The sequence below is a fragment of the Amphiura filiformis genome, chromosome 2, assembly GCF_039555335.1.
Source record: "Amphiura filiformis chromosome 2, Afil_fr2py, whole genome shotgun sequence".
In the NCBI taxonomy this organism is placed as follows: Eukaryota; Metazoa; Echinodermata; class Ophiuroidea; order Amphilepidida; family Amphiuridae; genus Amphiura; species Amphiura filiformis.
The window spans coordinates 30,418,358-30,446,294 of record NC_092629.1 but is presented as its reverse complement, the minus strand read 5'-3'; the positions used below and the strand labels follow the sequence as shown (position 1 = coordinate 30,446,294).

At 37.5% G+C, this 27,937-nt stretch overlaps 1 long non-coding RNA gene across 1 annotated transcript; it reads left to right on the top strand.

The window, feature by feature from the left end:
* The first annotated feature begins 4,588 nt into the window (after positions 1–4,588).
* On the top strand, positions 4,589–9,702 carry LOC140135856 (uncharacterized). The gene is made up of 3 exons (XR_011856579.1): positions 4,589–5,162; positions 6,262–6,390; positions 8,803–9,702. It is a non-coding gene; the product is annotated as an uncharacterized lncRNA (long non-coding RNA).
* Positions 9,703–27,937: the final 18,235 nt, after the last annotated feature.

Below are 27,937 nucleotides of genomic sequence, written 5' to 3'. Positions count from 1 at the left end.
CCCAAAATAAATACTGTTCAAACGTTCATACCCCAGCCCTTAACAACGAAAGGGTAAAATCACAATTGTGCCACTTTTACTAAGGAAGAGGGCTGTATTTATGTAAATCAATGGTATCATTAAGTTTATCAAGAGTTCCTCCGTGAAATCAAAAGAATGCATCAATTACACAACAATACAAAATTGTTTTTACTGTTTTATCATGACACAGGTATTATGATTCTCTTTTTCCACTTACGACAAATTAAAAGATAAATAAATATTTCACATTCTGCTGTCAAATTAAAAACATGTAAATATTTATGATTTTATCATGGTAAATACTGTTCTCTTTGACACTCAAGACATGTTAAAAGACAAACAAATATTGTTCGAGCCCCGAGGGGGGTGCATTAGACGCATCAACGTCAGTTATCATTGATTTACATGTACGACGTACAGCCCTATTCCCAAGTAAATATGAAAGTGGCACAATATTTATTGTGATTGTACCCTTTCGTTGTTAACTAAACATATCTCAAGATTTAAAAAAAGCAAATTGAACAGAACAAACGGTTTTTGTGAGCAAAGACTGTGCCCTTGACGTTAATGTAAGCATCATGTCACAACGGTATTTTCTAATTGCCAAAGAGGGCGCTTTTCACTTGCACAGTTTTTTTGAGACAGGCTGTATAATGACACCAATGTGTAGCTGTAGGTATCATCTATCCATTAATACCAAAATATTAAGTACAACCAGTCCCCACACGATATCAATCAAGCTTAATATTCTATATCTACCAAATACTCAATAACGTTGCTAAAAGCAATATCTACTTGAGATGGGAATGGTGGAATCGGATGAACAAACCATACCACACAGAAAAGGAATGAGTTACTTCATGGTGTGATTTGAAATAGCTGCTTTGAAGCTTTCAGTGATAGTTATGTTGAGCATATTTGATGGGGGTCTTTCCAGTCCTGTATTGTGCAAGGATAAAAACTGCATTTATATACGTTGTTGCTGTTGGTTTTAAGAATTCTGAATTTGACAGGATGGTATTGCCACTGATAATCAGAATGGAGTTAAGTGACTCTCAAAGTAGAGTAAACTATAGCACTGACTCTCAAAAGGAGGCACCTGACTGTCACAAGAGAGTCAGTTGACTGTACCTGTGGAGTCAATTGACTCTACAGTCAGAGTCGTCGACGGACGGAGTCAAGAAATTTATGACTCTTCAAAAGAGTCAGACTCTGGAGTAGTTTGGCTGTTGACACCATGCAATGTATAGTCTCCCATTCCCAAGGGATGGTGGTTCAGCCTAAATTTCTTAATCTTGTCGTCTGACGATCGCCTACCGTATATGGCGTGAAACTCAAAGTAAAATCTCGTATTCCGGTAGGTGTATTACTTTGAATTTTTATCTTGATGTACATCTATGTATATCATTATTTTGTGCTAGTTCCGAACTGTCGGAGTGACCCTGTAATGGATTCAGTGTGACTCTTCAAATGGAGTCTGGTTTACTCTAGACGCAGAGTCCAGCCACTACGCGACTCTATATCTATATAAAATGACTCCATATTGGGAGTCAAATGACTCCTTTGTAGACGTTGCTAATAAGTAATAGTCAAAACAACAGATGGTTCAATATTAATCGTCGGCCGTATCACATACTGACGTTTTTGACATTTTTAACACTTTTGAGAAAATTGGTACATTTATAGTTTGTTATATTCTACTATTCACCAAAAACCATGCCTCAAAGTGGCTTAATTAGTAATATATTCATTAATTTAATTATGTCGTATTTGCAAAACTTTGACATGTCTGTATCACATAACGATGTATTAATTTGCCGATCACCTTACTGCGCAAGCCCGTCGTATCTGCAAGTTTGAAGAATTTGCCGTTTCACATAATGACGTATTTGCGCGATATTTTTGCGCGGCTTTGTCATTGCGCAGTAAAATTGCTATTTGTCCTTTTCACATGGTAGCGTATTTGCGCAATTGTTTCACATAGTTTGCACGACGCATTTGTCATTTGAACGGCGAAATTGTCATTAGTCCTTTTCTACGGAAGCACTGAAGGGACATGTCATGTTGTCATGATGACATGATGATGACATAAATGACGACATAATTGACCACATAATTGCAAGTTGTCACGATAAATGATGACATAATTAACGATATAATTGCGAGTTGTCACGATAATTGACATGATAATTTCGAGTTGTCGAGTTGTCACGATAAATGACGACATAATTGACGACATAATTGCGAGTTGTCACGATAATTGACATGATAATTTCGAGTTGTCGCGTTGTCATGATAAATGACGACATAATTGACGACATAATTGCGAGTTGTCACGATAAATGATGACATAATTGACGACATAATTGCGAGTTGTCACGATAATTGACATGATAATTTCGAGTTGTCAAGTTGTCACGATAAATGACGACATAATTGACGACATAATTGCGAGTTGTCACGATAAATGATGACATAATTGACGACATAATTGCGAGTTGTCACGATAATTGACATGATAATTTCGAGTTGTCGAGTTGTCACGATAAATGACGACATAATTGACGACATAATTGCGAGTTGTCACGATAATTGACATGATAATTTCGAGTTGTCGAGTTGTCATGATAAATGACGACATAATTGACGACATAATTGCGAGTTGTCACGATAAATGATGACATAATTGACGACATAATTGCGAGTTGTCACGATAATTGACATGATAATTTCGAGTTGTCAAGTTGTCACGATAAATGACGACATAATTGACGACATAATTGCGAGTTGTCACGATAAATGATGACATAATTGACGACATAATTGCGAGTTGTCACGATAATTGACATGATAATTTCGAGTTGTCGAGTTGTCACGATAAATGACGACATAATTGACGACATAATTGCGAGTTGTCACGATAATTGACATGATAATTTCGACTTGTCGAGTTGTCATGATAAATGACGACATAATTGACGACATAATTGCGAGTTGTCACGGTAAATGATGACATAATTGACGACATAATTGCGAGTTGTCACGATAATTGACATGATAATTTCGAGTTGTCGAGTTGTCACGATAAATGACGACATAATTGACGACATAATTGCGAGTTGTCACGATAATTGACATGATAATTTCGACTTGTCGAGTTGTCATGAAAAATGACGACATAATTGACGACATAATTGCGAGTTGTCACGATAAATGATGACATAATTGACGACATAATTGCGAGTTGTCACGATAATTGACATGATAATTTCGAGTTGTCGAGTTGTCACGATAAATGACGACATAATTGACGACATAATTGCGAGTTGTCACGATAATTGACATGATAATTTCGACTTGTCGAGTTGACCTGAAAAATGACGACATAATTGACGACATAATTGCGAGTTGTCACGATAAATGATGACATAATTGACGACATAATTGCGAGTTGTCACGATAATTGACATGATAATTTCGAGTTGTCGAGTTGTCACGATAAATGACGACATAATTGACGACATAATTGCGAGTTGTCACGATAATTGACATGATAATTTCGAGTTGTCGAGTTGTCACGATAAATGACGACATAATTGACGACATAATTGCGAGTTGTCACGATAATTGACATGATAATTTCGAGTTGTCGAGTTGTCATGATAAATGACGACATAATTGACGACATAATTGCGAGTTGTCACGATAATTGACATGATAATTTCGAGTTGTCGAGTTGTCATGATAAATGACGACATAATTGACGACATAATTGCGAGTTGTCACGATAAATGATGACATAATTGACGACATAATTGCGAGTTGTCACGATAATTGACATGATAATTTCGAGTTGTCGAGTTGTCACGATAAATGACGACATAATTGACGACATAATTGCGAGTTGTCACGATAATTGACATGATAATTTCGACTTGTCGAGTTGTCACGATAAATGACGACATAATTGACGACATAATTGCGAGTTGTCACGATAAATGATGACAAAATTGACGACATAATTGCGAGTTGTCACGATAATTGACATGATAATTTCGAGTTGTCGAGTTGTCACGATAAATGACGACATAATTGACGACATAATTGCGAGTTGTCACGATAAATGATGACATAATTGACGACATAATTGCGAGTTGTCACGATAATTGACATGATAATTTCGAGTTGTCGAGTTGTCACGATAAATGACGACATAATTGACGACATAATTGCGAGTTGTCACGATAAATGATGACATAATTGACGACATAATTGCGAGTTGTCACGATAATTGACATGATAATTTCGAGTTGTCGAGTTGTCACGATAAATGACGACATAATTGCGAGTTGTCACGATAAATGATGACATAATTGACGACATAATTGCGAGTTGTCACGATAATTGACATGATAATTTCGAGTTGTCGAGTTGTCACGATACTTGACGATATAATTGCGAGTTGTATGACGAGTTGTCATGATAATTGACGACATAAAGTCATGATAATTTCGTGTTGTCACGATAATTGACATGATAATTTCGAGTTGTCGAGTTGTCACGATACTTGACGATATAATTGCGAGTTGTATGACGTGTTGTCATGATAATTGACGATATAATTGCGAGTTGTATGACGTGTTGTCATGATAATTGACGACATAAAGTCATGATAATTGACGACATAAGCATGATTTATACTACATCGCGAGCGATTTGTATGACCAATGAGGTGGCGCGTTCTTCCCAACGCAAAAAACCCGCTCTATCCCATTGCACGACAGATTTCACCTCTGACCTCGATAGCTGTTTTTGCGACAGTCATGACAGTAGTGTCCAGTTGCGAAAATCGAATTATTTGCCTCATTTTAACGACGTGCTTGGATTAGTTTGCAATAGTAATATAGTATTCAATTCACTTAATATTTAGAGAAGCAAATGACATGATGGATTAAGGACAATTATGTCCACGGACATCGAATACACCACGAAAACATGACGAGATTTGTCCCATTCACCCGTGCATCACACATGACTGAGCATTGATCATTGCAATACCGTGCAGTGTTTTCCGTATATATGTGTACACCGTCCTCCAGGCTGAGTTGGGTGTGTTGTCTGTACGTACACGACTCTGCAAGGTGAGTTTCTTTTTATAACCATTATTTTTTTTATGCAAAAGTAAAACTAAACGACACAACATTAATTTTAACCAGGGCTGTCAACTCTCACGCATTGGCCGTGAGTCTCACGCATTGGGTCACTTTCTCACGGTCTCACGCCAAGTAGTATAATCGCACGCCTAGGTTGTAAATCTCACGCAAAAAGCTGGAAAACGAGTAAAATCTCACGCATCGTCAAAATAATTTGTTGTCCCAACCCCCCCCAGCTTTTCAGGTCCATAGCTCAAATAATCACGGGTAAAAATGAACATTGTAGTCGGCAAATCCCGGTACGCCTCTGTCTCACGCCAAACAATTCCAAAAAGTTGACAGCCCTTATTTTAACTGGCAGTGAGGATTTTTGTTATTCTGTCGATCGGACATCCGGGCATGAACCGGCTGACAATTTATTTTAGCACTGGAGTGAAAACAACATTCGCATTCACTGAACTCGGAGACAGCGTCGGAGTGTATCACAAGCTATCACACTATTGTGCCAGGTTCGACTCTCGATCTGCAAATACAAATATGCGATAAGTTGTTTTCACTCCAATGCATGTGATAAATGGATGTGACGTGGCCCCGACCAAGAGAATAGTATAGGAAAACATGATTTGTGACATGATCTGGTCCATGTGGACCAAAGGCGGTAAATTTGAAACTGAGATAAAGGTAAAAATATGGAGTAAAAATAATAAAATACATAAGAAAATAGACATCAAAAAACTTCATAACTCTAGAACCAAGCATGCTAGACCTTTGTTTATTTCAGTAATGATAGCCTATTGTATGTAGGCCTATAATGTAATGATTACAGTAACTTAATTTTCAAAAATGCCTCCTTTGGCCCCGATGGACCAGATTGTGTCACATTTTCACTTCATCTTCAGTCTCAATCCCAACCCACAGCAAGTGAGCATTAAACATAAAGTTTTGATTTTTGCTGAGTATGTACTATGTTTACAAAGTACATTGCAATCGTGTAAAAACAGAATTTTGAAAAATATTCAGGGCTTTCTCCTTAGCAAATGTTACAATATGGCTTTAATTACAATGTCATATTGTTTTGTCTTTCCAGAAACTGGCACAGGATATCTAGCAGGAAAAGGTCCATTCTGCAAGGCATATCTTCCAAAAATCTAGACTAACATGCCCTGAAGCAAAGCACCTGCAACCGAACAGCACGGCTTTCCTTAGTGAGGAGGATGTAAGTAATTTCATTTACAAAGTTGTAGCCAAATGGGTGCAGCACACCACACAAAATGCCAATACCTTATTCAGCCTGATCATGACCGAAAATAGTGTAAAATAACAAATTTTTGCGTGCTACGTCCCAATAAAGCCTTTTTTAGAAGCTCAAAGACTTTAGACTTGTACCCGAGTCCAGCTCGTCCGAGTCCGAGCCGAGCCGAGCCGAGTCCGAGCAAAGTCCGAGTCAAACAAAAATATGACCCTAGTCCGGACTCGGTCAGAGTCCATGCCTGGGGTGGGGCACTGAACTTTATATCTAACATGTATGTTTATATCAGTGAAGTAGGGGCCTAAAAAGTGGGGGTTGGGGTCATTTACATTTTAAATGATGGGGGTCACAGGTATTAAAAGTTCTCTAAAAACTACATGTATCAGACAGCAGTAAATGTGGAGATGTTGGCATGTGTGTGTCACATTAGTGACATGTAACTCACAGATGTACACAGGCCACAGGGACTAGGGAAGGGGCACCAGGCTGTGTGCAGCATTTAAATGTACATGGAGAGCATTAATGTATTCAATGGGGGTGAGATAAATTATTGAAAAATATTATAATGATAACAATATAAATAATAAAATAATAAAATAAATGATAATAATAATCATAATAATAGAAATTCACCCTTCAGAAATATCAAGAAGAAAATTAATGTGTTGAAATGTTTTCCCAGTTTGCCATTTTGATACCAGTATGCAAACAGCTTTACTTTTTACCACATTCATTAAAGCAGGCCTGGAATAACTACACATGTATACAAATCAGTTAGGGGTGGGGTCCATATCCCCCACTTTTAGTCTGACTTCAGTCAGGCAGTGGGGGATTATGCTGTTACCAAACAAAAGTTCAAGTATGTGGTATGCTTTGTACCTGTGATATTAATTTCAAATATCTTTTTAAAACTGAACAAATGTGCAGTGAATAGTGAACACATACAAACTACACATGTATGTATTCTCTCGGTCAGGGTTGTTCCATTTAGTGCACTTACCCATTTCTCACATCTGTCAAAGGGGACACCCTCACGACATTCCTACTGGATTGTACAGGGCCTTTGATTTCCAGTCAATTTTCTCCGCATAGAACACATCAATGTGCATTAATTTTCCTTTTGTAATTTATTGGGAGCGTATTCCCCCGATAATAAATCAAACTTTTTAAATTATTTCACAAAGAGGTATATTTATCATATGACATGTTTTGTGATTTCCCCCATTGAGTACAACGATAAGTGTCCCCTATGTCTGAGGGCGCAAGATGGAACAGCCAAATCTATCGCGGGCGACCAACAGTATGTAAAATACCCTACATGTATAATAACCATACCCATACATGCATGTAAGGAGCACAAAGTTACTATATACCAACAGTATGTAAAATACCCTACATGTATAATAACCATACCCATACATGCATGTAAGGAGCACAAAGTTACTATATACACTAGGATGAGCTGCCATGCATACTGCATGGTCCAGTGTGCACTTTTTCTCTTTTTTCACTGAGTTTCATGAATTAGAAAGTTTCATGAAAGAAGTTTTAGATATTTTTATACAGTATTTATTAAAATTATGCATAATTAATTATCAAGACCTAACCTGTTTATTTCATCAATGCTAACAATAGTATGACTATGCTAATTCACAGATATTAACTTAATTAATATGGTGGATATGTAGGATACATGACAGATGACTTATTTGACAGCCCCCAATTTTAGGAAAAAGGGCAAATAAAGTGAAGTCAACAAATTTTAAATCAAATTTTAGATCTATTTTGACATTTTTAGGTATAATCAGTTCACATTTAACATGGATTTAATTGCATGGACTCAGACCGGACTCGGCTTCAAGTCCGAGTCCTTTTGTGTCCGAGCAGAGCCGAGTCTTTTTATGTCCGAGTCCGAGTCCGACAAAAAGTGGACTCAAGTCCGGACTCGAACGATACATCCCTGAAAGACATACAATCTCTATGTATTGTATGATGCAACTGTAAGTTTTTTCGTGTGCCCCCGAAGTTTTATTTTGCCCTCCTTACTAAAAAAGATGGATACGCCTATGAAACTATGCACGACAAGTAGACTTAGTAAATTACAGATTAGTGCTTTAAATGTGTCCCCGCTCTCACAGTTCGTAAACATTTTTTGTTTAAATTTCAAAATGATTGCAAGTGACTACTTTTGACCTCACACCTATTGAAATAGCAAATCATGACTCTGCTACAATAATTTATCATTTTGGAAGAAAAATCTAAAAATTTAAAAAGATTGTACATCAAGGCTTTGAGGCAAACAAACAGCCTAGATACCTCCTGATAATAATGTGTAATAATTAATCATTGGCTATTATTTTATTTTATTTCAATTTCCAGGTGCAGCAGTGCTACTGAGGATACTGGTTTTATGGCGCAATTCTTGACAGACAAAGAGGATGACGGTTTGGAAGTCAACAGCTGGCATCTGTTATCTGTCGCATCACTCGCTAGCCCTACTATATCCGAGAACCGCTAAAACCCACTAACCGCTCGACCCGAAAGGGGGAATTAGCAGTCTGGGTTTAGCAGTTCTCTGGATATAGCCAGGTTTTCTGATATAGCATGGCTTTGGACCACCACAGTCAAAAGGCCCTATAGGCCTACTACATACGTAGTAGGGCTATCACTCGCATGCATTGAAAACTTTCCCAACATGCTGCCGGACCGAAAATGTCAACAATTAAATTTTTTGAAGAAAAATCTTTTCTGGAGGGTGAACATTTTATGAGAACTTAAATACTTGCATATTAATTTATGTGGTGCATAAACTAACTACATGCATGGTGTACTAGTAAATGTTTGCTCCAATTATCAAAACAATAAGGACCCCAACAAGTGACACTGACATGTGATGTAATCGTAATGCATAGTTCCTTACAGGCTGTAAAAAGTAGCATGGAATTATTGGACATGTTCTAGGCACTTTTCTTTGGTTTGCCTCAAATTCAGCAGTGATATCAATGTCTTTTCATGGCTGCGCCACACGAACCTCCCTTTTTTTGCTACACAATTAACTATACGCACACAATTCAATATGCACCTACGTCACTACTGAACTTGAGGGGAAGCAATGTATAGCCAAGGTTCCCTAGTCCAAAAGTACGGATCGCTAGTCCGAAAAAATAGGAAATGGTTCACAAGTCCAAAAATAAATAAGGTTTACAAGACCTTAGCAATGGAAAATCTGCAGCCATTAGGACAAGCGACCCTTTTTTTATCTTGGACTAGTGACATTTATGACTATTTATGACATTTATCCTAGTTAGGATTAGCGGATGCAGGTTGTAGAGTAATTGTAGACCAAATTGTTCAGTAGCTGATCCATAGTGTCAGTGGCACAAGGGGGGGGGTGTACCTCAGGCCCGTAGCCAGCATTGTCAGTCCGGGGGGCAAACGTCAGTATCGTCCCTATATATTTTTCCCCTCCCCTTCCTTTCCCTCTCCTTCTTTCTTTCTTTTCTCCCAGGCTTCTTCTCGTCCCCATTTTTCCACTTCTCCATCCCTCCCGCTGGCTACGCTACTGGTTTACCTTCATCCCCGTAAATATGATGAGTATCCACTAAGCAAGGGTTTAGAACCAAAAGGCACTAACTGCAATAGCTGTCCCATAGACATCTTGATACTTTATGCATTATGTAGTGTACATATCTTATGAAGATTTAAAAAAAATGTCACCTGGCAGCTATTGCAGATAAGGCCCCGTTAATGTCTGTTATTTATTAAATAAATAAATAAAAGGTCCTATATACATGTAAACCCTTGACATAAAACTAAAATAAAAGGTCCTACATGTAAACCCTTGACTTGTAAATGCTTTTAAAGGAGTAAGTGTTCATAGTTGATTATTGGCAGACACTGTTTCTTTCATTAAGGCTGTGGCTGTGCATCAATGCATTCACACCCAAAGCCTTCAGGAAAGACTAGCCGATGTCAGTCAATGCTTATTTATTATTAATGCTAGTCTTTTGTTAAGGCACCATATTTTCACACAAGCTGGGCTCGAATTTCAGTCAGGGCCATTGCCTGCAGTTTTTCAGTTTTGGCCGTTGTGCCCCTGATCTTTGTTAACTTCACTTGAAGGTATTCTTCATTCCCTGTTGACAAGTGGTCCCCAATGGCCTTGACAAAGGCCGGGACAAAGGGTGCCCCCCCCCCAAAAAAAAAAAAAAAAAATGAAGGTCTGCATAAAAGCCTTCTCAAAAGACTAGTGGCTGCCAATAGACTGTAAATAAATGGTCTTTTTGCACTCATTATCTCATACTTCATTACTAAATGTATTTTTACACCTATTTCTCTGGTACATAATTATTAGAAAGACAAGAGTTCATGAAATAAACAAGAATGCATGGTGAATATGTAGCTTTGATCATTGTTTTATTTTATTTTGAGATCTGTAAGGGAGTGAAAAAATAAAAGCACTATTTTTTTCATTAAAAAAGTGTGAAGAAGGAAGTCCAACAAACCAAAACAGTTGAACACACCTACTTAATAGATAATAAATGATGAAGGTTTTTTTTACTATGTATGTATCCTCTATTGTGTGATGGAAGATATCCAATATAAAGTCTGTACCAAAAGTAACGCAGCTGTTTTAAATACGCCTATAGGTTCAGAACTAATAATCGTTTCCACAATATTTCTACATAGAAAGAAGGAAGATTTATTTACGCTCATTTGAATACCCCATTTGTCAAATGCCGTTCAATACTGATAACACAGTAGTGCTTATAAAGAAAAAAAACCAAATTTAAAAGTTGCAATTTACAGCAATCAATGGTTATTAGGGGTGGTGCAATAATTATGTGTGTACCCCCGGGGTGAATATAGGGGGGCAAAGATTTTTTGGCAGGCCAAAAGGGGGGCAAGCATTTTTGGCAGGTCAAAGGGGGGTCAAGCGATTTTTGGCAGGTCGAAAGGGGGGCAAGCAATTTTGGCACAGATATTTTGGGCACCGTTTCTATATTACGCCCTAAAAGGCGTAGGAAAACGTTAGGAACGCGTTCAAATATGCAAAATTTCCTGCTCGCTGCGCTCGCACTATATGATAAGACAATTTAAGGTTTTAAATTCGGGTTTCCCAAAATCTTGCATGTAAGGGGGGGCAAAGATTTTTGGCACATCAAAAGGGGGCAAAGGTTTTTGGCACGTCGAAAGGGGGGGCAAAGATTTTTTTTGGCACGGCCAGAGAGGGGGGCAAGCGATTTTGGCAGACCATTTTGAGAATTCACCCCCGGGGTACACATAATTATTGCACCACCCCTTATGCAAGCACTGTGACACGTAAAACCCTCCATTTATCTTTGCACTGACTTCAAATCAATACAAATAACTGCAACTTTTCAATTTTGGTATTTTTCTTTAAAAACACTGCTGTGTTGTTATTATTGAACGAGATTGGACAAATGGGGTATAAAATGCGCGTAAATAAATCATCCTTCTTTCTATGTTGAAATATTGTGAACACAATTATTAGTTCAAACGCTACAGGCGTATTTATAACAGCTGCGTTACTTTTTTGTGCAGGCTTTATTTTTATAATACAATTCAGCATATTCCCTCTAAATTCCTTTAAGATTAAAAAATGAGTGATTGTGATCTGGGACAAATCCAAAATTGGATTAAAACATTTAATCAAATTAGATTGAATTCTAATCTATTAGAAATATTCAATCTAAAATTCAATCTAATTTGATTTTTAATCTAAAAAATACTTGGATGGATTTAAAAAAATCTAATTCGAATACATCTACCGGTAATTTGATTTTAATCTAAGGGGTTAAAAATCAATCTAAGCAATTTTAATCCCTTAAATATTAAAATTGAATTAGATTCAATTCTAATCTATTAGATTGAATATTTCTAATAGATCTTTATAAATAAAATACACCTAATTTATGAGTCCCGACTTTCAACACAAGTATTGTTCTTCAATTAGTGATGTTGATGTGCGTTTCTGAATCCCGTCATTATTTCAGTCCTTTTATTTCATTTGTTTCATCTGCCTCTGCTGCAAAATGTGACATGAAATGGCTCACAATGGCATTGGTTAATGGTGACTGGCAGTTGGTTGTTACTTGTACAGTATAGCTCTGATCTATTAGTAGGCCTGAAAAAGAAAAAGAGGATTTTAGAAAATTTGTCAGGGTACAGCTGGGACAGTGGCACAATCCCCCAGCATGGGGCTGTTACAGCGGCTTGGTTTGAAATCCTTGCCCCCCCCCCCTCTCCCAAATGAGCATATGGTCGAATCCAACCAAAAGTGTCCACGGGCCAAAAATAAAAGTCCGAAATAAAAATGTCTCCACAATTTTTTCCTTTTGCCCTTTGATTGATGACATATTGGCCTTATAGGAACCAAAAGTGCCATTACTAATCTTGAAAAATAAATCCAGGACGTGTGATAGTAAATGTGATATCAAAACCCAATGTTACCTACGAATACCACTAGGATGCCTTCACTATCGCAATACTAATCAACCTAAAACAAATGGAATATTCCCATTAACGCTGTTTTCGTGTAATGTAGACCACAGGGTGTCAGGAAAACGCTAACTCAACCAGAAAATATTTGTTTTATTTTTATAACGCGATCAATATGATCTTAGTCAATTTATGCTAGTTTATTTTTGAAAATGAAGTTTAGGTCAGTTTCTGTATTTTATTTATCAAATGAGTATGAATCAATTTACACATTGTATAAGAACGAGTATGATATATGTTTTCAAGAATATTAGGAATTATACGCATACACCTAACGGCTTTATACAATGAAAAGGTGAAGAAACCCGGGTATTCGTAGGTAATATGAGCGATTTAACAATATCTATATTGAGTTTATAGGTTTAAATTTTGCTATTATGGTAATGAATTAATAAAATGGTAGTTTTTAGATCTCTTTCAGATGGTACGTCCAAATGAATAAATGTTATTACCTTAGATCAAAATTTTTTTGATGCTTTAAGCAAGTTTTTGAACACTTCTTTTTGATATACAAGTAGTTAAACAGCAAATTTACATAATAAATAATTGTTGAATGAATCCGTATATGGGTAATAATAGTGTCCTGGGGTACCGCTTAAAGTTTTTGACAATTAATTTCCATTGGTAGGGACACTTCATTACACATGTCATGTATTATGCTGTATTCGTAAGTAACATTTCAGTATTTGTAGGTAAGAATTAGACTTTTGGTGGATATCGCAATCAAAACTTCATTTTATAAAGCACTGTGAATGTATTATTTTCTTTATGTGCGTTTATTGATACTTTAGACCCTATCATGTATTAATAATGTCGGTTCACAGCGGTTGAAAGAGGATTGAAGTAAGAAACAAAGGCACTAAAGTGACTTTAATTTGCTTAATTGCACGCAAATCGCTTAAAACCGTAATTGCAGACTTGTGAAGTCCATCTTGGAGTCAGTTACGTCTTGTGGCCTTTCGTTTGAGGGCAACTACAATTAGCTTTATACCAGGGTCCATCAATGTGTTGTCTAGATCATGAGACAATGAGAACAGTCGTTTTTTCCATGGTATTCGTAGGTAACCTTAGCGAAAACGTCAAAAGTTACCTTCGAATAAATCAATTTGGACACAAATTACTCAGAAACCAGAAGGTCGGTAAACATTTAAAATGAAGCACACATGACAGTTGACAAATCCAAGTATTTATCCCTTCTAATCTTCTTTGAATCTGATTTTTCTTTCAAATGAGCAGACCGTCGTCTATTTCAGTACATATTTTTCACCAATTAAGCCGTATTCAGTTTAGCATGGTGGGCATGTATGTGAATTCGCAACTTTCATTGACATATGATTTGATAGCAAACATACAGGCTTTCGTTATGTACCAATATGGGCATTGGCGTGAATGGCGGTGTTTCACAATACTGTCATGATGTCAAAGTGTATTCGTAGGTAACATTCGGTTACCGAAATTTACCTACGAATACTTGCTTTTATTGTTGACATCTCGGAAATATTTAAACGCAGGTTATTGAAACTTGGTAGAAATAAAGAGTGTATTACCCTGCACCTATTGCTTAACTATTGTTTACTATTCTCTCACTTTGTGGAAATGACACAGCTTTTAACATGTATTCGGAGGTAATGCATATTTTTTACCAAACCTACCTTTGTGCCATTTAGAATTTCTGGCAGCTAAACACAATAATAAAGATGTCCGAATGCAATGAATTTCAGTATTGGACACATCAAAGCTTGTATCAATTGCGCATTTATTAGTGATTTCCATTTTTAAAGATATATCTAGTGCTATGAAAAATTGTATTCGTAGGTAATGTAAAAAATACCACTCAAAATATTATCACAATAAATTCATAATTATGTACAAATATGTGAAAAATTGAACAGGCAATCTTTAAATACACACCTTTCAAGAAATCAATTTAGATTCAATCCAATGACTTCTTTTCATAACTGATTTAGATGTTTTTAAAAATACTTTAAGAAATATTTTGAAAAAATGGGTAAAAATAGCATGTTTTGGGGTCTCTGTGTCTAAGTTTTTCACAGAAGGGGTCTTATTATATATGGCGCGAAGCGTATGATCAAGGCGAATAAACACAATACAAAAACGAATGCCAATTGATTAATACTTTTAAGTTATGGCCCTGAACATGCCGTGTACACTTTTCGTTGGATTCGACCATATGCATCTGTATCCCCCAGCACCCCCTCCCTTGTCGGTGGTGGCAGATTTACCCCAGCTAGCTGTTCCCTTGATTGCAAGTCTAGTTTCGCCACTGGTGCCCCCAAGCCCCCCCCAATCCGTCGCACACCACAGGCTTCATTTATGTGCCATATTTGGGGCTGTGCAATAATTATGAGCCCGGGGGGTAATAAAATGTCCGAACGACCCATCAAAAATCGCTTTCCCCCCCCTCTCAGCCTGCAAAAAAAATCGCTTTCCTCCCTCTTTTGGCTTGCCAAAAAATCTTTGCCCTCCCCCCTACACATGCCAAATTTTTGGGGATCCCAATTTGCAAACTTTTTAAAGGTCTAGACATGTTGCGAGCACAGCGAGTATGAAAATTTGCATATTTTTTTTACTGTTTTCCTAAGCCTTTTAGAGCGTTTTATTTAAAAGGTGCCCCATATATGTGTGCCAAAAATTGCTTGCCCCACCCCCTCGGCTCGCAAAATTGCTTGCCCCCCCTTTCGGCTCGCAAAAATTTCTTGCCTCCCCAATTTTACACTCCTTCCAGGGCTCAAAATTATTGCACAGCTGAGCCCCTTATAGGTATAAGGGGGCAATCATTTTCTTCGGAGGGGGGGTCATGAATATACTGGGGGTCATAGAATTTTGAGACCAAAAATAGGGGGGTTATAATTTTGTAACAATCAAAATAGGGGGGTTATAGAATTATTAAGGGCTGGCGACTAAAAATTTTTGCTCACCGCGCGCATTTTAAACTTTTCTTACACTTTTTTAAACAAAATGTGCACACAATCTTTAATTATTTTATGCAAGATTTTTGCGCTCTCCGTGCGCCTTCTTTACGCTTAGGGCCAAATAACGCGTTTCGTGCACTTCGCTCTAAAATTTTGAAGGAAGGGGAGTCATAAAATTTTTGACCCACGATAGGGTTGGGGGGTCGTAAAATATTTTAGCCCGCGATGGGGGGGGGGGGCAGAAAAAATTGACTCCGGACATCATGACCCCCCTGCAAATAAGTGAAGAAAATGACATCCCCCTGAAAGGTGAATTCAAATTTGCCATCAAACACCGCATCATTTTATATCAAATTAAACCCTTGATTAAAGAAAGCCAAAACTGAAAACCGTTTTGTCATAGCACTTTCCGTAGCAAAATTACATCTTGTCAAAGATCCCGGTCAAAGATTGATTTTCATGATCATCAAAAACCCGGGTCAAAAACATTCAGCCAACATTAGAAGCATCAATTGCAAAACAAATCCATAGGCTCATGATAGAGGAGCTTTTCTACGATATAATGTATTGTCCATGTAGAGCCCATTTATTGTCGGAATTCTGTATGTAGAACACGCAGTTAACAACAATTGAGCGCTATTAACACACATTAATGTTTTTAAACAAATAAAATTCCAAAATATGGTACTTTTTCTGTCTTTGCTTGTTACGTGGTAGGCCTATGTTGAAGTTGCGATGATTATGTTCAAATAAGTTTCAAGATGGATACCAACAAGTCAGGTTACAGGTAGCTGAGCGGAGGGCGCTAGGCTCATAGAGTAGGCCTATCCATTGATAGCGGCGCGCCGTGAGTTCGAACCCCACCTCTGCCAAACTTACTTTTTCTTTTTTTTAATTTCATATTAGGGAAATGTGGCAGGGAGAATTTATGTATGGAGTGACGAGCAGCGGTGTTCACCCAGGCGGTGATGGAAGCGATATCGCCAATTTTGAGGTCGCCATTGGATTATACCCGACAACTTGCGACAAGTGACCACTACAAAACAAAATGTACATCACCAAGAGTCTAGTAGACTTACGTTTCACCAAAAAATGGTGCCCGTCGGCCTCCAGCTTCATTAATTTTATTAAAGGAGTCTTTAAGCGTCCCATTTTACCCCACTGCGATATTGTTGCTGTAAAGATACTGGGGTAAAATGGGACAGCTGGGGTAAATTGGGACGCCATTGATTTACTATGGGATTTTTTTGTTGGGGCAAGATGGGACAGTGCGAGTTAGCACACAGTAAATCAATGGCGTCCCATTTTACCACAATTTGGCACATTTCTAAAGGAAAACTTTTCTTATAATTTTCGAAGAAAAGAGTAACAATTTTTGTCTTATTTAATTGAAAAGGTGGCTTAGAAGTTGTTTTTTTAATTTGAGAAACACTAATCCGGGCCATTGATTCAGATATTTAGCCTCAAGTCGTGACCTCTGCTTTGACGTGCTTGCTGTTTGTCTCGCCTGAAATAAGTTCAGAAGAGACTTAGTGATCACTATGGCATCTTTCTGTGTGTCGGGGGGGTGTAGGTGTGTGTGATGTGTGTGGGGGTGTGGGGGTGTGCCGTGTCATTTGTGTGTGTTTGACATTTTCTATTGAACCGCTTTTCTCAAGCTCGGTATGGGCTACAGTGATGAAACTTTAGGGCAGACAGCGACCGTTTTTTTAAAAATAAGGTCCAACATCTTCTTGGCTCTGCAGATGACACTCGCTAGAAAGCCACAAAAGTTCGGCCCTCTGAAAAGGACTTCTCTAGGGAATATTAAATCCTATACTCAAGTTCAAATGTTGTTGAAATGCCTCTACTCTGCATATTCTCAAGCTTTTCGATAGGAATTCATGCCTTTCAGACCAACCAGGCTGCAATACCTTGCTTATACAATTGTTCGTGATTGAAAACCATGGCCGGTTGTGACTGCCACCTTAGTGCAAGAGATTTCACTTCACATGACTACAATCGTGCAAATCATGTTATAGAGTTGTCATATTTGGCCAATCATGTTAGAGTTGTCATATTTGGCAGAGTAATAGTGCATACAGTGCTGATTAATCTATAGGCCTACATGTAGGCTATGGAGGCATTACAACACTTAGGCCTATATACCCCCATTTTAGTGGGAAAAGGTCACTGAACTTTACATAGGGGTCAAGTTCAATTACTCAGACCTGTTCAAATCTCATACCGTCGTGATCCTCTGGCAATGAGGATTCCGAGAAATAGGCCTACTTTGGTCTAGCTATGCCGTACGGTTATGGAGTTATGGGCAAGAAAGTAACATTGTGACGTCAAAGGTCTATTTTTCTCCCACAGGGGACAAAAAAGAAATTTTTCTTTTGAAAATTATCTCCAAATAGGCCTAGTAGTTGTCTTGTGGCAAGAAATCAGAAAACTCTATATAAGTCTATAACCGTAGGCCTACGTCGAAGATAGGTCAAACTTAACTTTTTCTGAATCCTTATGAGTAGATGAACACATTGTTTGTGTTTTTAACAAAGTCTGAACAATTTTTGAACTTGACCCCTGTGTAAAAGTTCAACGACCTTTTCCAACCAAATAAGGGTGCTCTTGAAATGCCCCAATAACATATATTATATTATGATTGATTAGCACTTTAAGTACTACATGTATAGCTCTGCCCAGTACAGCAAATTTAACTAGTCTACTGCAACTTTCCCCGACTTCGTTGAGCGTTTTGGTCCCGGGAACTTTCCCTCTCCAGCTGCAGTCCCTGTTAAGACATTTTTCTGCTTCTCCATCTAAAGGTTTCTTCAACTACAAAGTTTTCTAAAAGATTCCCTGAATCTCCAAAATATTCTCCCAAAACAGCAAAATAGATTGGCAAGATTTAAGATGGTTACAGATTCTCAGAAATGCAATATATAAAATTGTTATGACTTCTTTTAAAATTATTTATGCAAGATATTCAAAGTAGGCCAACCGTATACATTTGGGAGGTGGAAGGGGCACTCAATTGTGCCTGTCAATAGAGGCAAGTTTTTGAGGCAAACTCTACACCCAATAGCCCCCTTTGTGCATCAGCTTCCCAATAACCCTCTTTTTTTTATATAGAAATTTACACCAAATCTGCAAATTTTTTTTTGCGCGCGCATTTTGGACAAATTTAACATTATTTTTTGTAGCAATTTTAGCTTCAAAATTTTCACGGTCAATGACACCAAATATTAGCGTTCCTACACTACATGACCCCTATTTTCTTGGAGCACACACTCGGGGCCCACACTGATGTGTATGACATCGGGTGTGTGATTTATCCCAAAATGATTGCCTTTACACCAAATCTGTGGTTTTTTTTGGATTCCATGACTCTTTTAATTTAAGGGGTGGGGTATGAGCGTTTTGACAGTATTTTTGTGGGACATAGATGAAAATACATCGAATTGCCTTCTGAACACGAAGAATGCCCTGATGATATCAAATAATTTACATTTTTTTTTTAAATTCGCGATATCATAATACACATTTTATGGCAAATGATTAAAAATTGACATGTTTGATATTTAACAGTTCGTGAAGTAACCTTTATAAATCTAATGATATAAACTTTAAAAGTGTATGTATCTGGGGTGAAAAGCCGACGATCAATTGAACATTTTCAATTGATCGTCGGCTTTTCACCCCAGATACATACACTTTTAAAGTACATATCATTAGATTTATAAAGTTTACTTCGAAAACTGTTATATACTAGTATCAAAAATTTAAAAATATTAAATTTTAATAATTTGTCATAAAATTTGTATTAGCCTATATCGCGAATTAAAAAAAAGTTAAAATTATTTTATATCAGGACATTCTTCGTATTAAGAATGCAATTCACAATGTCTGATACATGTGCTCTCAGCAGGGTGAAAACGTCGCTACCCGAGCCCCTTATTGAGCCACCTTTAATATTGTGATGTGTGATGAAGGCCATGTCAAAATAAAATAAAACATAAAGGAAAGAACGTGACCTTGTTCAAATTATGAGTACCTAGCAACACAAAAATGTTTTAAAAGATGTAAACGCGTTTTAACGTTTTAATAACATTTAATTGTCGGGTTATACAGAGCTCATGAAAACATTAATTTTTTTAAATGTTTTACAATGATAAAAACACTATAGGAGGGTACAGAAGGAGGTCCCGTTCTCGGTGTGAGTACAAGAAGTTTTGAAGGTGTTTTTTTTATATAGATTTTAGGACGCTGATTAAAATGGGAGGGGTCTGTACCATCGAAAAGTGTGGGGGAACTCTCGCTAGAGGGCGTTTTTCAAAATGGCCGCCAAAATCCCTTTAAATCACCATAACTTGGTCAGAGAAGCACCCAGCAGAACGATTCTGATGTCCATACCCATGTTTACAGGGTCAAGGAATCCAATAGAGTCATTTACAACAGCCTAGGACCTATCATTCCAAGATGGCTGCTAAAATTTCAAAATGGCCGCCAGTGAACATTACCGTAACTTGCCTATATCTCGGGTGCAGAAAGTCCTAGAAGTATGATTCTGGTGTCTATACCCATGTTTACAGGGTCTAGAAATCCATTAGAATAAGCTAAAACAGTACAGAACCTTAAAATCCCAAGATGGCCGCCAAAATTGAAAAATAACCACCACTAAAATGTTTTGCCTATATCTTATCTTATCTGTGGTTTAGACGGCCCTATCAGGGGTTTACGATCCTTACCTGGGGCTAAGATACCTTAGTCTTAGCATAACGCAGTCTAAACCCCAGATAAGGCGCCGTAACCCCAGATTAGGGGACGTAGACCCCAGATAAAGCAGGCCAAACCCCAAATAAGGTGCCTTAACCCTAAATAAGGAACATAAACCACACCGAGAACGGGACCTCCATTCTGTACCCTACTACTACACAACATTTGAAAAATTTGGTAAAAATAATTGAAAATATAAATTGCAAAATAGTTTAATCACTTAACAATGTTATGTTAGAATGTTTCGCATCAAGTTTTCTGAATGTTATTAACCTTTGGTAGCATTTTAGGCCTTTTGGTATATCAATGACCCCTTTTTTCAAAGCCAATTTCGGTATTATTTGGATGAGTCTTTTTGTTCAAGATTTTCTCATTTTTTTAGGAAAATTAGCCCAATAGCCAAAAAATGACAGTAGCCAAAATGTTTGAAATTTCTCCACATATTTTGGGACACTGAGTTGTAAAAATAAGACAATTTGCGTTAAGTTTAGCCAAACCGTTTTTCTTTCAAAAATTGGCATATATATGGGGTCGCTTTCAAATTCTCCAGCACACCCCACCAAACCAAACTTCAGCACCCCTAAATCTCAGTTGGGCCTAAAAAGTTCAAATTTTATCATTTGACTGGGTGGCACGGAAAGCAAAGGCCAAGATTGGGGGAAATGCGTAATAAATTCAGTATGAAATGGGCCTGTGCATTTATTAATTATTATCACATTTGTCCATATAGTTTAACTGCTAAGCTCCCACATTTGGTACAATTGTGCACTTTGTGATAAAAGCATGGGAGTTTCCACCCATGACGTACATGGTCCAAAGTTTATTTTAAGATGTGGAGCCATTTCAGTTCATTTTAGATGGTAAGTACTAAACAGTATAGTACTTACCATCTAAAATGTACTCTTTACTTGTTTGCAATGGAATTCAACGATCAACAGGGCCCTTGGCAATGGCATTTGACATTTTTAACCTCTATCTCAGTAGGTTAACACAGTACGATATGCAAAATTATTATTTTTATGATTCATGTCAGCTAAATGGACAATTTGCCATTTCTGTCCAAATCGGAGCAAGTTGAAATTTTTACCTATATACATCCAAAACGTGCAATTTTTACTAAAAAATTTGACCAGGTGAATCTGTTGACAAAATTGGAGCATTTTCATATTTTTACCCCTATGTGACCTCTAGAGGTCACTAGGTGCCAAATCTGAAATGGCTCTACATCTTAAAATAAACTTTGGGCCATGTACTTCCATGTGTGGACACTCTCATGCTTTTATCGCAAAGTGCACAATGATTCAGCTTGGCAGCTATACTGATGCATGATATCACTCAGGGTCCACGCCACCCCATACCCAAGTCGGTATATCATTCTGGATGGGCTGGATGGGCAATTCCCACTTGGTCCAATCCCATTTGGTCCAATCCCACTTAGGCCAATCCCATTTGGTCCAAATCCCACTTGGTCCAGTCCCGGTTAGGCCATGCCCCACTTAGTCCATGTCCCACTTAGGCCATTTCCCACTTAGGACATTCCCACTAGGGCCATGTCCCACTTAGGCCATGTCCCACTAGGGCCATGTCCCACTTAGGCCATGTCCCACTTAGGCCATGTCCCACTAGGGCCATGTCCAACAAGGTCCATGTCCCACTAGGTCCATGTCCCACTAGGGCCATGTCCCACTTAGGCCATTGCCTAAGTGGGACATGGACCTAGTGGACATGGCCCTAGTGGGACATGGTGGGACATGGACCAAGTGGACATGGCCCTAGTGGGACATGGCCCTAGTGGACATGGCCCAAAGTGGACATGGACCTAGTGGGACATGGCCCTAGTGGGACATGGACCAAGTGGGACATGGCCCTAGTGGGATTGGACCAAATGGTATTGGACCAAGTGGGAACTAGACCAAGTGGGATTGGACCAAATGGGATTAGACCAAGTGGGAACTGGACCAAGTGGGAATGGACCAAGTGGGAATGGACCAAATGGGATTGGACTAAGTGAGGTTGGAGCAAATGGGATTGGACCAAGTGGGAATAATCCATGGGTCTTATTTAAAAATTGATAATTCTATTGGAATTCAGCAGGCATTCATAGATCCGCATTCATAGATTTGGACATTTTTTCCAACAACTTGCCCCTCCCCTCATCAGAACTTGAACAAAACTTTCACTGAAACCAAACTATTTTTGCGCAAATTTTACACCCATTGTTAGTGCAAGGGCTGGGTGAATGTGAAAGATAAAAAACATCACAAAAGGAACCAATTAAATTTTGGAGGCAATTTATTAATTCAATTGTTTTTAGCTCAAAAACATGTTCGCTCACCCCTTTCAATTAAAAAAGGTCACCCATTAATTTTGATCAGTCCTTACACCAGTCACCATGAAAACAAACATATAGATACATTTTAATTCTTATTCATTACCACTTTATTTTTTTCTAACACATGGCTGATGACATTTATGCACCAGTCATCACAAAAACAAACACATAGATTATATGTAAATTTGTATTTTTATTCATTGTCATTTTATTTTTCTAACACATGACAGGGTGTCAAAACACATACAGTGTATTCCAACATGTGGTCAGCATATGATTCAAACAAAAAATACAATAAGTTGTATGTAGCAGTAACACCAACCTAGTAAAACAAATTTTACTGGCAGTGTATTATTCTCAATATCAGGGGCATAGCAAGAGCCTCGGGGCCCATGGACACTAAACATCTCCTTTATCAGCCCTTATTACTCTCTAAATGTAAAAGAGTGAAAATCTCACTCCCAAAAAGAGTGATTCACTTATAAGACCACTCAAAAAGGAGTGAAATGCGTTTTTTAACTTTAAAACCACTCATAAAAGAGTGAAAACCACTCTTTAAGAGTGAATTTTAACTCTTTCAAGGAGTTAAATGAAGGACAACTCTAAAAATGTGTTGTCCTTCATTTACCTCCTTGAACGAGTTGAAATTCACTCTTTTAGAGTGGTTTTCACTCATTTATGAGTGGTTTTATAAGTGAATCACTCTTTTGGGGAGTGAGTTTTTCACTCTCTTACATTTAGAGAGTATATTTTCACAATTGCTTGGGCCCCTGAACCCCCAGGGCCCATGGATTTGCTATGGATTGTATTGCTACGCCCCTGCTGAATATGCTTCCTTAAAGAGGAAGCCCCGCTAGAGCAGTTCTTCTGTGGTGAACCAAATCTGCCAGGTTATCAAATTAAATAGTGACAAGGTTATCTCTGAATTTGACTGGAGCTGATGTTATTGTATCAATTAGCACCTCTCAAATTCAGAGATAACCTTGTACTTGATTCATTTGATAACCAGGCAGGTTTGGTTCAACCCAGAAGAACTGCTCTGGCGGGACTTCCTCTTTAACATTAAAGGGTGGGTTTTTTTGTCTTTCAAATTACAAGAGTTATAATAAAGCAGCCAGCTAAAGCAGGAAATGGCAACATTCAAAGAATTGCACATGTGGCATCATTTTTGAGGGGTCCAATGGCAAATTACAGCAGTGCGTTCATGTGCCATTTTAGCAATTTTCTATAATAAACTTTCAATTTTTTTGTTTTTAATCTCTTACTAACATTTCTATAAACAAATTAAAATACCTGAAATTTGGTTCATGACCTTGCAATATTATGAATTTTGCACAAAAATGAGTAAAAAAATCATAATTTTCAGGCGCTTTTTAAAGGGCACCGTGATCCACAGCCTCATCCCCCACTTTTCTCAAAAAAGTTGAGATTTTTATATCACTGGAAACCTCTGGCTACATAATGTTTATGTACAAAATATTTCTTGCAGATTAATTCGTTTAGCAAAGATATCGTGAAATTTGAATTTCGTTCTGGTGCACCAGAACGAAATTACAACGTATTGTCTATGGAGCAGTGTAATACACATAATCATGCATAACTCGCATAAACGCAATATCGGAATCAACTGAAATTTTGGGAATATGCTTTTTTCGTGGATATGTACTGAAAAATGTCATAAAAAGAGGATGCTAGGATCACGAAATACTCCTTTAAGACATATAAAATATGTGTTTATAAATGCTCATTCCTCCAACATTTTCATTATGTACTTGTTTTTTTGCCTCAATTTTCATGTGTACTAAAGATAGATCTTCCATAATAAACTTACTTCTTACATTCAAATTGTATGTTCCCTTCATACTGATTTCATCAAAAATAGGTTTCATGTGTCAACTTTGGTGTCCCCCATTTTCATTTACCATGTAAAATTTCAATTGAATATATCTTAATACTAATTATGGCGTGTCCGTCCGTCTCTCTGTCCGCTGGGCTATCGGCATGCGTGGTTTCGCTAACGCGTGCTTTCATGATGTGCGTATCGCGTCGCGCAGAGTGCGCTTATCGCGTAGTTCGCGGAGTACCAACGGGCGCAGTGCGAGCATCGGAAAGCATTACAGTGTGGTTAATCATGCAGGTGCATCTCATCGGATCAATAGGCCTATTTTCAACACATATTTCAAAACGGCACACGTGCAGAAGCCTATTAGTAGCAGAACAGGACTATTTCCGGGGTGCAATATTTTTTTCGTAATGAAACCCTAACCCGTAACCCGTTATATCAGCCTAATTGCGTTCACATTTATCCCGATTGATTTTATTACTTTATCATGTTTTGTAACAGCCTACATCCAGATACTAATTTCGGGGTATGGGGGGGCTCATATGTGGTAGCAGGAGAAGAGGCGAACGATGGGTTTCCAGATTACAGCCAAGTAAGCATCACAGCTACAAAACTAGAGACGTATATCATAGTAGTTTAAAAGGTCAGGGCAAGGAGGCCTATAATGGGTAACGGGTGTTGGGTAATTAGAGATAGTCACAAGAACCACCCAACCCGAGAACCGCGAAATCTAGTTTTCTATAAAATTGGTTATTTTATTGTTATTTGTTTGTTAAATGTTTGGGCTTTGCATGATTTGAAGGGAAATAAAATAGATTACAAAAATGTGAAGAATTAAAACATGGGTTTGAACAGAGAAGATCATCTTCTCGGGTTTGAAAATTGTTGAAGTGCTTTGGTGTCCCCAAAAATATTTACATTGTGAAACTTCTAATAATTTTTGAAAATATTTAACAAATGTATATATTTCCAAATAAAAGCTCACTGTATTGCTGGAGCAGGGTTTGTAACAGTTACTTTATAAAATTTGGTCAAGTTCTTTCAGAATTTGAGAAAATGCACAAAATGAGCTTGGTGTCCCCTTTACTTTGTTCACACAGTAAATATAATTTTCTTAGAATAAAATTCAGTTGAAACAACTGATTCATGATTTATTTGGGTATCTAGATGAGAAAGTGGCCTGGTCACCTGAAATAATAAAATTGACTTAAAACTGCTTTTTATATTAAATACAGCAATTCGAATTTTGGTGTCCCCATTTACATGTGAAACCTTCAATCATAGAAATTCACAATAGTTAGCGTATGTGTTTAGTTATTTTTTGTGTTAAAAGTTTCAAAATGTAAAGAGTTTGAAAATAAGCATCTAAATTGAGCTCAAATAAATATAGTTTAAACGTGAGACAATTTATGAAATTAGGCCCAAAAAGACCCACAAAAGTGCATGTCCCAAATTATTGGACCACTCACAAATGGAATATGCCAAGTACATTTCACATTCTTAAATTCAGCAAAGGTAGACAAACCTATTACTAGCCAATTTAGGAAATATAAATTCTAAACAAAATTTATTATTTTTTCTTGGCTAATATTTGACAGGGTCAACAAGAAAAATATGGACTTTCCACTGATGCTACTGATAAATAAATCTCCATTTTGATGGAGAAAAGTGGAGATGATGCTGTTGATCATACCATCCTCCTTTAATTTCAAGGACTAAAGGAACAAATAAAGATTTAAAAAAATTAAACCATATTATTTTTTTGACCACTATACAAAGGTGAAAAGCATTGGTACTAGTTTCTTAAAAAGTGTGTTCTTAATTTCCAATTAATATAAATTTTGATTTCATTTTCACAATCTACAATTCTGAGCACATATTTTCATTAAATTGCCCAATACCGTGCTGATTTACCATTAACAGTGTCCAGTGTACACCAGTGGCGTAGATTTCTTTTTGACATTGGGGGGATAGGGTTTGAAAACATTTCTTGAAGTATAGTGAATCCAGCACTTTTAGCAACAGAATAAGTGTATGTTACAAATGTGTACGAAAAATATTTGCTATTTTGAAGCTAAACTGTTGAAATATGGTGCAAAAGTGGAATAAATTTGCGCAAAGTGCCCAATATTTGCACTTTCGGGCCTAAAATGGCCAAATATGAGGTTAATTTGGTCAGAAACTCACATACACCAGCCGTAAACATTGGGGGTGGGGGTGGGGGGAGATGATTGTATGGACCATCCCCACTGGCAAATACCCCCATCCCCCGGGATCTACCCCTATGGTGTACACTCTTCATAATAGGTACATCATACCTGACCAACAACACTTACATCTCTGCTAGAGCTATAATACAGGGTATAATATAATTAGAGTTTGTAATAGGTACATACATGTATTTAGTTAATAAGGGTAAGGGTGTGGCACAGGTGAGGAGTATTTGTTGACTTTATTGTGTGGTAATATCTGTGGGAGGGGGTTCTTCCTGATTGAAGGTATACATGGATGTGCCACGGTAGGTTTTTAATGGAGACAAATGTGCACAATTGGGCGCATTTAGGCTAAAATGTCTTAAAAACACCTAATTTGGGCACATTTGGGTACTTTTTGTTGCTAAAAAAAGTAGACTATAGAGAAAGTCAGCATCCAAGTCTGTGGCACTGGCAGTGGCACATCCCTGACAAAATGTTTCGAAGAATCCCACCCGGGATAAAAGATCAAATTCTGCAGGTGATGTCCACTAGTGTTCCAAACCTAATTGATAGGTATAAGGTAGGCCCACATGTAGGCCCTACTTGCCATGTTGTTGACAAGTTGCCTTTTTCTATCAATTGCTTTTCCCCTCAAATTCAAACTTGATTTACACATTGTCATCACTATCATCATCTCGATCTTTATCTTGCTTTTAGCTTGTTGCTGCAGGTGGTTCCTTCCAGTTCAGTACAAGTTCAAATTTCATCTGTAAAATAAACCAAAATATATATATATCAATTAAAAATATTTAAATTTAATACATTTTTCTTACCAAGATTAAATTGAACAACCTACAGAGCCCACAAAGTGGCATGGAAAGAAAGAAATATCTTGGGCCCGATTTAGTAGCTTGGGTCCTGACTTAGTAGT